The sequence below is a fragment of the Sceloporus occidentalis genome, unplaced genomic scaffold (assembly GCF_023333645.1).
Source record: "Sceloporus occidentalis isolate IW3139 unplaced genomic scaffold, rSceOcc1.0.p SCAF_5, whole genome shotgun sequence".
Lineage (NCBI taxonomy): Eukaryota > Metazoa > Chordata > Lepidosauria > Squamata > Phrynosomatidae > Sceloporus > Sceloporus occidentalis.
In genome coordinates, this window is record NW_028316985.1 from 114,270,438 (window position 1) to 114,283,927 (window position 13,490).

At 37.9% G+C, this 13,490-nt stretch overlaps 1 protein-coding gene across 3 annotated transcripts in view; it reads right to left on the bottom strand.

The window, feature by feature from the left end:
- APBB2 (amyloid beta precursor protein binding family B member 2) overlaps positions 1 to 13,490 on the bottom strand; it is a 198,729-nt gene that overhangs the window by 143,744 nt on the left and 41,495 nt on the right. For 2 of the 3 annotated variants that reach the window (XM_089525153.1, XM_089525146.1), the window contains exon 2: positions 10,228 to 10,325. The exons of the other annotated variant lie outside the window; for it this stretch is intronic. The gene's annotated coding sequence lies outside the window, so the exon portion shown is untranslated. The remainder of the gene's footprint in view (positions 1 to 10,227; positions 10,326 to 13,490) is intronic. 3 annotated transcript variants of the gene reach the window in all.

Below are 13,490 nucleotides of genomic sequence, written 5' to 3' on the forward strand. Positions count from 1 at the left end.
AATAACATCACTCTCCATTTGTCAATTACAATTATCGCAAACAATGCTACCAGCTTGACACAAGACAAAATTACAGGACTGCAAAGAAACCATGTGGTTTTTCATATAAACCATCTGCATTGCGACTACACCATGAAACTGAGCCCCTACACGTGGAAAACAGAATATGAACCCAACCTTTTTCAGGGAGACATTCTCCTCAGTTGTTAACAAGGAGTATTCTGGTAGACTATGAATCAAGATAGATGTTCGAAATTGAACAGTTTGTTTCAGGGAATCCTTAGCCAAATAAAATACTTTTTCCCCCTTCAGGGAATTCTTAGCAAAATGAAACCCACTTTTCTCTTCCACATCCATCATAAGAAAGTGACGCTTTCTCAATATCAAACATTATATTTCTCATGCTTGCAGCAAAGCAATTATTAAATTATGCATGTAGCCCTCTTTATATCATGCACTCTGTTCTTGCCTGTCACTGCTGAGATATGTTCTAGGCACGTTTGCAATAGCTTTTTTATTGTTACCTATAGCAAAGAAGTGTCTGATTTGATCTGGTAGAAGCAGATGTCATCTCTCTCTCTCTCTCTCTCTCTCTCTCTCTCTCTCTCTCTCTCAAGAAAGGACAAAAGGGTTCCCCTCCTCTCAGAATATTATCACAGAAAACACAATAGATGCAATCAAACATTTGTTGGACAGTATCATAAAATACCACGAGACTCTAGTTTTTAAATGGTGTGAATCCCAAACATTCTTGCCAAATGGTGGATATGCTACCCTGAAAAATAGCTTGTCCTCCAATCAAGAATCTTATTGTCCCTCAATAAGATCACTGCACACATGCTCAGATCATGGCAATCACAGAAAATGGCCCGTGTCTCTGTCACATAAATCAAATATCTCTGCAGCATCCTAGGGTTCCATAGGTGATGAACAGATGTTCCTCAGCAGATGTGTTCATGTGGTCAGGGGTCCCTGGAAGGACATAAGTTAGTAATAAAAGTTATATTGTGCCAGACCATTGGTCCACTTAGCTCAATATTATCTACACTAGGGTGAGGATCAGGCAGCGGGATGCAACCACAAGACTGTTTTTACAAGCTTTGAGGCTCTCTCTCCCACATTTTGCTTCTTCTTCTTTTTTACCAAAGAAAGGGGACTTGGGCTTCCAAAAACAGCCAGGAGACACAGTTCTCTTGTGTACTACACAAGGCACCTTGTTTTATCTTCTCCATGTGTGAGGGAGTTTTTTGAACTAGGAATTATTCTCCCCAACGCATTTGATCAAAAAAGGCACTAGAGGTCCAAAAACTGGTACTGATGGTAGGAAACAGCATTTCAATGCTGCCAGGTTACCCAGTCCTGGTTTACTGACTAGCAACTGCTTTTTGTGATTTAGGAAGGAGTTCTATCTAGGTCTACTAGAGATGACAGGAACTGAATCAGAACCTTTTGCATATGAAGCAGGACACAGAACATAGTCTTTTTGATGGTTGCTCTCAGACTGTGCAATTCTCTCCCACATGAAGCTAAGCTGGCCTCCTTTCTGCTCTCTTTCCCCAGCAGGCAAACACCTTTTTGTTCATTCAAGTCTTTGACGATTAACTGTCCACTTCAAAATTATATTTAATTGTAGTGTGTTGTTCTGTTATCATTATTACTGTGTTTTAACTGTTTTGATGTTTTTAATACGATTATTTAATCGGGTTTTTAAACTTTTGTATTATCCACAGTTCTAGCATTTTGTTTATTGTGAAGTCCCTTGGGTTCCATATAGGAAGAAAGGTGTGGGATATAAATTAAATAACTCTATAAAGCATGTGCTCTACCACTGAGCTTTGGGCCTTCCACTACCTACATACCACGTTATAATTCGCAAACTTTATTTGTGAACATGAAGCATGTAGGCTTAAAGCTTCACAGAAGTCACATTTTGCAGCCAGAGGCCCTATTCTTTATTATTTAATAAAGCAAATCGTTCATTGAAAACTAGTTTGTGCTTTTACCAATGGGATTGCTGGGCTCAAATAATAAAGCTCTGGTGGAAAGCAAGTTTCCCTCATCATGCCACAAACCTTTCTGGCACAGATACTAGTTCCATTCTAACAAATAAAACAGATACACCAGCCATTCTGTCATAGAAAATAAACCCTAGCATTATGTGCCATTCTTCTAAAAACATTGACACGGCGAAATACATGAACTAAGCATCAAAGAAAAGAAAGCAGAGGCTATAGTTTTAGCTATGTTTTCAAGGTCATATTAAAAAGCTACAAAAGTCATAGAAATAGAGTTCACAACTGAAGCGCCAAGCCAAACTCCAGATCTATGCTCTAAACCTGCTAAGAGTCTTCTCCAGAAGCAAAGGTTAATTAGTCTGCCAAACACTGGCAATATCCTCCTTTATGGAAATACCATGCCCTACTGAGAGTTAATTATGGACAGACTGCAGAGATGTTCAAAAAGATACAGATAACCAAGAAAGTGCTGAATTTACAGTTATAGGAAATGAATACAGTGATGTTACACAATTTATTCATAAACCGTCTAATAAGCTCTGTGTTATATTAAACTAAACACACAGTTCAACTCCTCAGTAAAGTAACCTATGTCACTAATGGGCATAAATGTATTTCCTTAAGGTTAATGGTCTGGTTGCAATCCATAATTCTAGACATTTTCTTAATTCCTTATTTTAAAATATCAGCATCCAAATTACAGATATGATCAAAAGACCAGTAGGCTTTAATTCTGCATTTGGCTAAGAATTCCAAGGGGCTTCAGCGTGATTACAGAACAATCTATCTATCTATATGTTTTAAAACTTGACAGGATTAAAGTGTTACATTGAAAGGAGTCAAACTCCTATGGACCATTTAGTTATATGCAGTTGGCCCTCCATATCCATGGATTCTTTATCCATGGATTCAACCATCCACGGCTTGAAAATATTCAAAAAAATATAAATTCCAAAAAGCAAACCTTGATTTTGTCATTTTATACAACAGACAGAGGTACTGACTTCCATGTGCTCAAATCCATTTTTGGACACTACTTCATGACCCCCCGCTTTCAAGGAGCAGAGTCATTGATTTCCATGAGCACAAGTCCCTTTTTGGATGTTGCTTCATGATCCCTGGCTTCTGAGGGAGAGGTATTGACTTCCATGTATACAAGTCCCTTGTGGACTGATACACAGCACCCAGTTTATCTCAGGTACCTGGCCACAACCTCAAAGGCATTATGGTGACTGAATGACTTGGGGGTGAAAGGTGCCAAGCTGACTGACACTTTGCAAGCGGTGCTCACAGTCACAAGCCAGATTCAATAGTCAGCTTGGGCCCTTTCCCCTCCTCTCAACTTGCTTTCCAAGCAGCATGCATGCCTGCAAGTGGTCCAAAACTATAGTCCAGTATATATGGTAAGTCTTGGGAGTTCACAGAAACAAAATATATTTAAAGGTAATATATACTGGACAATAAGTCGACCTCATGTATAAGTTGAGGTCAAGTTTTGGGGGTGAAAATTATGTATTTTTATATGACCATGGATAAATCGAGGGTAAAACTTAGGGACATGTAATGAAGGATCTAAATGATGAGATGTGTCCGTGTCCCTCCCTAAACTGCCAATCCCAGGATTCCACAGGAAGAACCATGGAATAATATCACTAGAATTCTGTAGTGTGAATGTGCCCTACGTAGCTTTATAATCTTTCTAGCTATTCATTAAAGCAAAACAAAACAATGCATTCAAAAAAGATTTTTTTTCAAATTGCATAGACTATATAGTTCAGACACATTTTTATACAGAATTCAGAGTGTCTAAACACATTATTATATAGACATTATATACCAAGTGTTGTTATAGCAGCATTATACACAGCTAGGCATTCTCATAATAATAAACATTATGTATAAGCCATTATCCAGAACATCAAAATATCTAAAAACATTGCTGGGTCTGAAATTGGCAAAATAGAAAGGATAGCCTGTACCAGCCCTTTCCCAAAGATTCCTTACCCTAAGGACCAGAGAAGAGGGTCTGGACCCTGGAAACCCCACTGGACAACCAAACCTATGCCATTGCCTGCCATTTACAAACCGTTGAGCACTGCATTGTGTGATGAACTGAACTGTAGTCCCTCATTGAAGACTCAGGACCTTCATACACATTCCTGTGTTCTGAACTAAAAATGGCATCTTCTTACCAAAGAACTTTTCAGACTTGGAATGAATCCTCCCATCCAAGCTGGCTACTGGCTCTTTCTGGGCAAGAAGGAATATAATGGGCTTCCTGTGACAGCTGAGTCTTGTAAAAACAATGAGTACCTAGATTTGTTCTTGGCCTTACTTTCTAGTTTGCCTCCCCCTTCCCCAATTCCAATTGCTTTTTTGGTCCCAGGTCCTGGATATTTAGATGCTTCAGAGTGACTGTTGCCTCTTGACCAGCCCTAACACCTATCCAACCACTATTTTCTCTTCCCTCCCTCAGCCAAAAAAAACATACTTCTGACTGAGGTGACCAAGCTAGATTATCTGCCTGGCTACCACTGGATGCTCTGTCTCACTTCTGGGGTTGTTGTTGTTGTTTGTTGTTAACTTCATTTATATTTCCCTCCAAAATGGGGATACAAGATGGCTTCCAAATACAATACAATGGAATAAAATGGAATTAAGCCATCAATAATGTTTAAAAGATTAAAACATATCATTAACTGTGAGATCAGAACATCTCATTAATGGAAGCCCAAGGTATACTCCTGACCTTACTACATACAGACGTATGGCAGCACAGAGCACAGAAGCAATCTCACTTTTGCTTGAGATTAGATCAGGTATATTCAGTTCTGGAGATTTCAAATGGCATATTATACTTATTATAGTAATTTCTTTCTTATACTCTAAATTGCATATGTGGTGTGGAACTCTACACTTGTAATCCTCTGCCTATAGCATGAACATTCAGGGAAAGCTTACGCAATGCTCATGATGGAGTTTTTAATCAATTCACAGTCCTATCACCTACATAATCAAAGTTTCATTAAACTGAGGGTACTGTTTGCTAAAAATAGATTATTCCTGCTATTCTTGTAAAAACCCCTATGAAGAAACTGATGATTTTCTTTGGATTCAAAAGATATGTTGGTGGGAAATACATATCAAAAAGGTCTACTTGGTAAAATTATATCAGCTAATACAACAAGCTGAGACCTTTTCTAATACATCAGGACTTGGCACTCCAGGTATTTCCAATTTCACCTACCAGAAGCCTCAGCTAGCATACTAATAGTAAGACATTATGGGAACTATAAATTGAAAATATCTGAAGAGTCAAAGTTACCATTCTGTTTCACTGCATCCCTTGTTTGATGAGCAGCAAAGTATTCATCAGGCTTTGGCCTCAATAAAGTTCCAATTTATCTTTTAGTTACTGTTCCTTGGCTTGTCTATTTACATCTTGCAAATTTACTCATGTTACATTAATCTGTAACCTGAAAGCTGATTCATGTATTACAAACCAGGATGTAAGCTGGTGACAGAAGCATGAAAGGCATCTAAACTCCATCTGAATCACCATGTGTCTGACTGCAGGCTTGCCTGTGCATGTGTGCTCCCAGGAGGAAGAAAACTTTCCTTCTGTATCAGGTAAACTGAGAGATTCTAGCTTGTGAAAATATGCAGGTAGGAGCCATTATGCCTACATCATAGTGGAAAGCCATCGAAGCATACCCCCCTTATCTTATGCACATTACAATCTTCTCTTCTAGCTAAGCTCATAAAAAACTTTCAGTTTGCAGATGTTAGAGTTACACAGTACTGATTGTCTCTTATAACATCCATGGCCTCCCTTCTTGAAATGGGCTTATCTACAGAGGTGTGTGTGTGTACTCATGCACCTTCCAGTCTCCTGTCACCTTATTTTATAAGGTTTTCTTAGACAAGGTATACTCAGAAGTGGTTTGGCTAGTTCCTTCATCTGAAATGTAGCCTACAGCACCTGACTCTTATTTATGTCCCGAATCACTACCATTTCCAATATTAAGTCCTTGGAGAGTTGATGTCGCTAAATGTAAACCAGACTAGGCAACTGACACACACAGTATTGTGTGCAGCTTGGCCCTGATTCTACCCCCAGGCTTACTCATGAGGAAGCCCCTCCACTGCCCCAAGTGGCAGCTGCTCCCCCCGGGTCAAGGGAATTCCAAATAACATTTCCTTTTCTCATCTTTACCTTGTTTTCACATTGACCTATGCATAAGTTGACCCAGGTTTTTTAGATCTATTTTTTTAACTCAAATTCCTCAACTTATACACAAGTTTATATGTTAATTAATTTCTCCTGATCTGCTTCCCAAGATGAGCTGCAAATGCTTTTCCTGCTCAGCCAAATATATAGGACACCAAAGTATCACATGTACTGTGTCTTCAATTGACTTTTGTGTGACAAACTCTTTCATTATAAGAAGTCTCATTATAGCAGCCTTCTAATCCAGCAAGTGACAATACATTGAAATTACCCTTTGTGAAGGCCTTTCTACAATCAATGTTTGTAATATCAATAAAATAGGATGGGAGGGTCAGAAAGAGCTAATCATAAAGATCAGCAGATCTTACAGTATAATAATCCTAAATCTACTTATACAATCAAATCCTCAGCCTTTATTTAAGTGAGAGTTTAATAGCACAAAAACCAAGAGTCCTTACATATTCTTCTGAAAAGCCAAGCTTACCAAATAAATGTAAGGCAAAACTCCTCCCTAAGATGGGTTTCACCTCATCTTATTTTAATATTTAAAAATCACAAGGGGTACAAAATAAAATCTCCCACCAGTAATTAGTTAATTGTGTAGTGTACCAAAATAATTTTGGTGGTAGTCATAGCGCAAGTCTCTCATTAAGGCTGTTGATGCTGAGGAATGAGCAACCAGCTATAAACAGGACTTTATTTTTATTTATTTTTTTGGTACAACATTTAGTAATTCTAATTGACCAATCCTTAAATTGCAGGTCAATATAAAATCTAGGGAAAATGTTTTACCCTGAAACCTTCCAAAATTGGCTGAACCAAGCATCCTCCTCTACCTACAGAGCCTGAGAGTGCCTATTATTGCTTTTCAAGTTTTTGCTTAGCATAATCAATGGCTGCTGTCCAAGAGGCTTGACTGGTCAAACACCACCCCAAATACTTAAAACATGTTACCTATTGAAGTAAATTCCTATCAATTGACCATTTATGGGGTTGTGGTCTTCACTATATCTTAAAAGATATAAAAGGATGTTATTAGAAAAGAATTAGCATGTTTTCTTAATATTAATATGCTAAAAAATCTAATTCAATTGCATTCGCATTAGTAGGGAGAATTGTTAAACGACCAAATTTATGTAAAATTGCCATTTAATATAGCACCCATAGAGGGTAGAAAAAAGCACACTGATTCATACAACAATCCATTACATTATAGGATTAAATTAGGTCAGGTCTTTCAACTGATGCTACTGTGCTTCTACCTACTATTTCCCAAAAGTCTATCTCTTAATGATATCTAAACAACACTCTTAAACACTCTCTCTTACAGTTCTAAAATCAAGATGCATTCTAATTATCAGTCAGGAAAAAAGGAAATCTGAGTTTTTAAAAGATGTCTTAGATACAAAATGCTGTGATCCTAACCACTTTATATCAGGAAATGTTGCATGGAAATAAATGGGATTTATGGGGACATAATTTGTTTTAGTTCTGAGTGTAAATAGCACAATGGCACTCAGCATTTTAAAGGCACTGAAATGTCATTTTCAAAACCATTTCAATGGCTACATTCTATTACTCAAGTTCTTTTTGGAAATTTTGTTTATTGATATAGTTTTTTTAAAACCTCACATGTGATCATATATTTTCTCTTACATTTTCTCAAACTAGAAAAAGGATAGAAATTCTCAAAGAGAAAAAAATATATCTGGTTTAAAGCAAAAGGGCATGCTAACACAAAACATGATCACTTTAATCAACCCTTCTTGTACCTTAACTTTCACCTGAGGTAAATGGTATAAACACAAGAAGAATACTATTGGATTCTCTAACAAGAGAAACCATCTGATATAAGCCAGAGTTAAGGATATGGAGCTGTAACACCCAAAAGCAACAAAATTTGGACCATTGATCACCCCACCAGTAAATTGCAAACATGGACACATTCACACTCCCTGCTTCCATCTGAATTTTCATCCCAAATGAAGACAAAAGGTGTGTCCCAGTCTTTGACACTGTGGACCATTATATCTCTCTGTCCATCAACTAGGACTGTTTCAAAACTGAATAAAGTATGATTATTTACTTTGCAAAATGAGGTGCTTACAAGTAGGATAGCACAAACAACGGAACAAGGTTTTATTGGCCTTGCTGAAGATTTGATTGACCTTTTTGAAAAGAGGTTTGCGTAAGAAGGGAAGATTGAAAATTAGAGACATGATGAACTAACAGCCCAAGTGAAAGGAACCTTTAAATATAAGGGTACAAATATCTGCATGTCACACCATGTTTACAAGTGGAATCCTACATATTTAATTTTCTGCCCTGCTCTGATCTCAGAACAAGACCAGGTATAGAGCCTGAGAGAAATACCAGGAGAAGTGTGGATCACCAACAAGGACTTCAGTCCAAGTCATTAACAGTCCAGTAATAAATCCAGGCAAGAGTCCAAAGGAAAATTCAAGAATGTGCCCAATAAACAGAGCAAGGTCTAGGGGCCTATTAGGCAACATAAACAGGAATGTGAGGCACAAATGTTGCTTCCACCACAAAGGTTAATTGTCAGCAGTAACTTCCTGAGGTATTGTTTTGACTGCCCAGTGTTTTAGATAGAAACGCTCAGAGCATCTCTACCCCTCTTTCTCTCAACAATGCTCTGCCAGCGTAGGTAATGCCATATCTGTGTCTCCATCTGTGCCTGTGTCCACAGTGGCTACTGGAGACTCTCACCATCTGTCTCAGGCACTAGCATCTCACCTTGTCACTACATCTGAATACTCACTGAGAATCTGCACCAGCATCTTGGAGGCAGGGCATGACACTTTCCTGGGATCCTGGGACATTTCCTTCCCCCAAGTACAGATCAACTGGATTCCATCAGAAAAAATGTTTTTTATAGATGTTGACACTATCAAAGCCAATGTTTCATTTCAGCTCCTCCACACCACTAGTAATGTGCCATGTAAGTAGTGGGATGACTAGTAAAATACTGTATGTTGTAGCGGTACTTGGGGTAGAACGTAAAGTACCAGAAGGATCCATCAATGTGTCCATGTTTTGAATTAATATAGGGGATGGTCTGTTGGAAACACATTAGCTCCAGTTCCAACATTTTGCTTTAAACCAGAAAGGTTTTTCCCCTTCTTTGGAATTAAGTTTTTCTAAGCCATAACATTAAGAAAGAAACAACAGTCACACAGAGTCCACAGCTAGCTGTACATTCAATTATTTGAAAAGAGCATTGCGGTTAATAAATAGAATGAACTAACTCAAGTGTAACATTTACATTATTCAACATATAACCAAAGTATGGTTTTCAAAAACACACCCATTTTAAACAGGTTCCCACTGATTTTAACGTTTGTTTTTCTCATAAATCAACAAGGGAGATTAATTTTCAAATAAATTTTTTACAAATATCATAATGCTATTTGTTTTTGACTATAGGAGCAAAGTCAAACCCAACTTAACTCAAGTTTTTTTCTCAGTATAAGTGAGGAGGGTGGTGGCACTAAACTACCTTCAAAATAACAGAGGAGTGATAAATTTCATACAACCAAGAGCCCTCATATATACTCTTCATAAAAAGTACATCTTTTGTTAATCTAGCAAGACCAGGACTGCATAAAATCCAACTGTCCCAATTTGGTAGAGACAGTCCAGATTAATGCTCTGTCATCCCACTTGTTCAGCTGCTTTTAAAATGGTCCAGCTTCATTCTCTTCCTCCCACTTTCTCCCTCTGTTCTCAGATTACCTCAATTGCTGCAAACTGAATTGAAAGTGTGAAAGTAGTTTGTACTCAGTTAACTCAGCAGAGGGAGAAGAAGAGAGAAGGGGTGAAAGTTTGCCATACCCAATTAGGCTCATGCAAAAGCAAACTGCTTCAGGCTCTCCTAGCATTCCTTATTAATAATAATTAATCCACACTTCGTTAATAATTATTGCCACTTGACCACATTCTACTGTTGCTCAGCCATACCTGCTCGCTTCTCATCTATGAAATGTTGGAGGTGTGGGACTGTCTCATAGATACTTGAAAATCAGACTCTGATCACTGCTTCCAAAGCACAGCATCACCTTAAAAACAAGACCAGAACACATCAACACTTGCAATGTAGAGTGGCAACTACAATTTTTTAGGAGGCTATCAAAACAACTTAACAACAACAACAATAAATATTCTGAGCATGACCAGTGTCACAAACCTACTTAATTCCCAGTGCCATCATAAGAGGAATAAAATGGAGTTTTCCTCTGCTGTTCTGATGACACAGAAGAGGGGAAATCACCAATTGTGTATATTTGCACCATAGCACATATATAAGGAAATACATTAATGAAGGGAAACTCTGTCTCCATTTCTCAATTGGAAATACTATTATGAGTAAATATTTACAACATTGGGTGTGAAATGGTCACTTACAGTGAGTTGGATGCAAAGGTTCCATTCGTTCAGTTAAAGGGAACTTTTGAACCCAACTATATTTACAGTATTCCTCAAAGGCTCAGTAGTCAATCTATAATTAAATATGGCATTTTTATGAATATTCATTCACCAAATGCAAACTTCAGTTAATCTCAATCCAGCATTCTGGTGTGTTATATCATTCACAAACTGTTAATAAAAGTTTCTGGGAATATTTTTTTCACAATTTTTAATTACATGTACTAAGCTACAATTGGTAGTATTTCATCCCTGCTTAATGAAATCTATTTTTAAATCTGGAGCAGACATGTTTCTTCTTTATATTAATGTTTATACAGAGTGCACAGCATCTCAGGAAAAATCCATAAAAGGTAATGTTAAGAAAGACTTCATTCCTAATAAAATACAGATCTGAACGCAAAGGATTATGCAAAGTGAAAGCAAGTGAAAACACAGTTAAAAGAAATCTCTCTAGGGTCAAGCATACATGTTTCTCAAAATTATATACACATGAGGGAAATCCTGGGAAAAGGAAGTTGGGACATGATTATTAACAATATTAAAAGAAGGCTACAGAAGCACATAGTATCAGCTTAATTATTTGAGATAAAACTAGGTGGTGTTACTAAGGAGCAGCTGAGACAGCAACAGCAGGGTTTGATTATAGGGGGGGAAAGGAAAAAGAAAAAGAGGCAAAACCAAGAAGAAAGAGCTATTACAAAAGTTAAACTTTGGGGCTACTAGGGATGAAAGGATTTAGGATAAAATCCTGTATACACACCACCTGCGCATAAGTGTCATTGAACTTTTAATTTCTTCAGAGTAGACATTCACAGGATTGTTCTTCTAACAAATTCTGCATATAATCCTAAACATGTCAACTCAGAAGCAAGTCCATTGAGTATAAAGAGACTTACACTCAGATAAGTGCACAAAGGATATACTAAACAGTTATTTATTTATTTATTTATTTATTTATTTATTTATTTTGTTTTCAAAACTCTGTGTCGCACAAAACTTTCAATTTCCTTATTATTGCATCCCCGTTACAGAATTCAAAAAAGCACAGCTGCAGAATCCGGGAGGCTTGCGAACTATACATTTTTAGACCAAAAGAGCATCCACAATGATAACAGCTCAGTGTTGGAAGTCAACCTCATGTACAAGCCAAGGTCAGGTTATGAGGCCAAAATTATAAATTTTGATATGATCCCGTGGATAAGGCAATGACAAAATTTAGGGGCATATAATAAAAGATGTAAGGGATGGAGCCAAGTAAAATAATGCCAAAGAACTTACAAAATTCTGGCAGGCATAACACTAAAGGCTGGGTGGATGAGAGAGTAAAGGGGATCAGTGCTTCTTTTAGATGCTCCGAGGAAGGAGTAAGCTCTCACCTTTCACAAGGAGATGGTTCCTTTTTTTTCTTTTTCTTTTTTTGCTAAGAGTACAGTACTAACATTGACCCATGGATAAGTCGACTCAGATTTTTGGGATCAATTTTTTTGACTAAAATTTCTAAACATACCTGAGTATATACAGTAATTGGGGCATTACTCTCGAACAATTTCCCTGTTGTGTCAGTGATTGAACTTTTCCAAATTTCTGAAACAAGGCTTCTGGTACAAACGCAAATCCTTGCACAAATACAATTGTCTCATTCCCTGTGTCCACTGTGAATGTCCGAAAAGCCCAATGCTGTTGCACCCATCTCTTGATGCCTCTGTCCTACTGAAATCCAGTAGGTATTTTACTTGAGTTCCTGCTCCATCCCTGTTCTATTAAATCTTGTTTAGGAAATGCAGCAAAATGGGAGGGATAACAGAAAACAACCAGGGATGGAGGGAATCTTTGAGGAAAACACAGTTGCTTTTATTCCTGATAAACTAAACAAATTCACAGGAAACTGTTGTATATACAAGAAACAGTTGGATTTGCTGCTTACAGCTAAAAACACTTCCAGTTATTGGAAGTACTGTATATGTATTTACAATGATGTTAATACTGTTGTTCATGGGGGAAAATGTTAACCTTATATTACCGGTAGCTTACAAGAAATCAAGCCATTGTTGAGCTGCCTATTAAAACACAGCAGTAAATTCCATTCTGGTCTGACATAAGTAAACCTCCTGCACCTTTAACAACCAAAGCACAAGAAGGAGGATTAAATGTTCTACTTACTGACTTGTTCTGAGGCATACTTATTTTCTTTCCTTTGAGGACTGTTCATAGGAGAATTGCTTAATACAAGGTGAAGACTTTCTAGCAATGCAATAAATATTTTCATGAAGCCCATGGATTCCATATCTTTAGATTCAAGTTTATCAAGATATACATCTACAGTCTGCCCTTTTTTTTACATGGGGGATCCGTTCTGGACCCCCTAGCGTAAAAAAAGTGTATGCTCGAGCCCCATTGAAAATAACGGGGCTCATGCATGGCGCACCATGGGCGCATGCCCCATTATTCTCAATGGGACGTGCCACCCCTTGCACCCTGCACACTCCCTCGCAGCTTTCAGCGTATGCTGAAAGCCATGTATGGTGCGTCCGCGTGTGACGCAGGCGCACTGTACTACAGTACTACAGTAGCACCACACCCAAAACTTGGGTCCCATCTCCAAGATATCTCATTATGTATATGCAACCATTCCAAAATGCGGGGGGGGGGGGGGGGGGAGGGAATGTCTAAAATATTTCTGATCCCAAGCATCTAGGATAAGGGAGACTCAACCTGAACTACAACACCCAAGAATTATTCATCTGAAGAATATCCATAGGCAAAGTAGGGGAAGCACCTACTAGCAAGACATATAG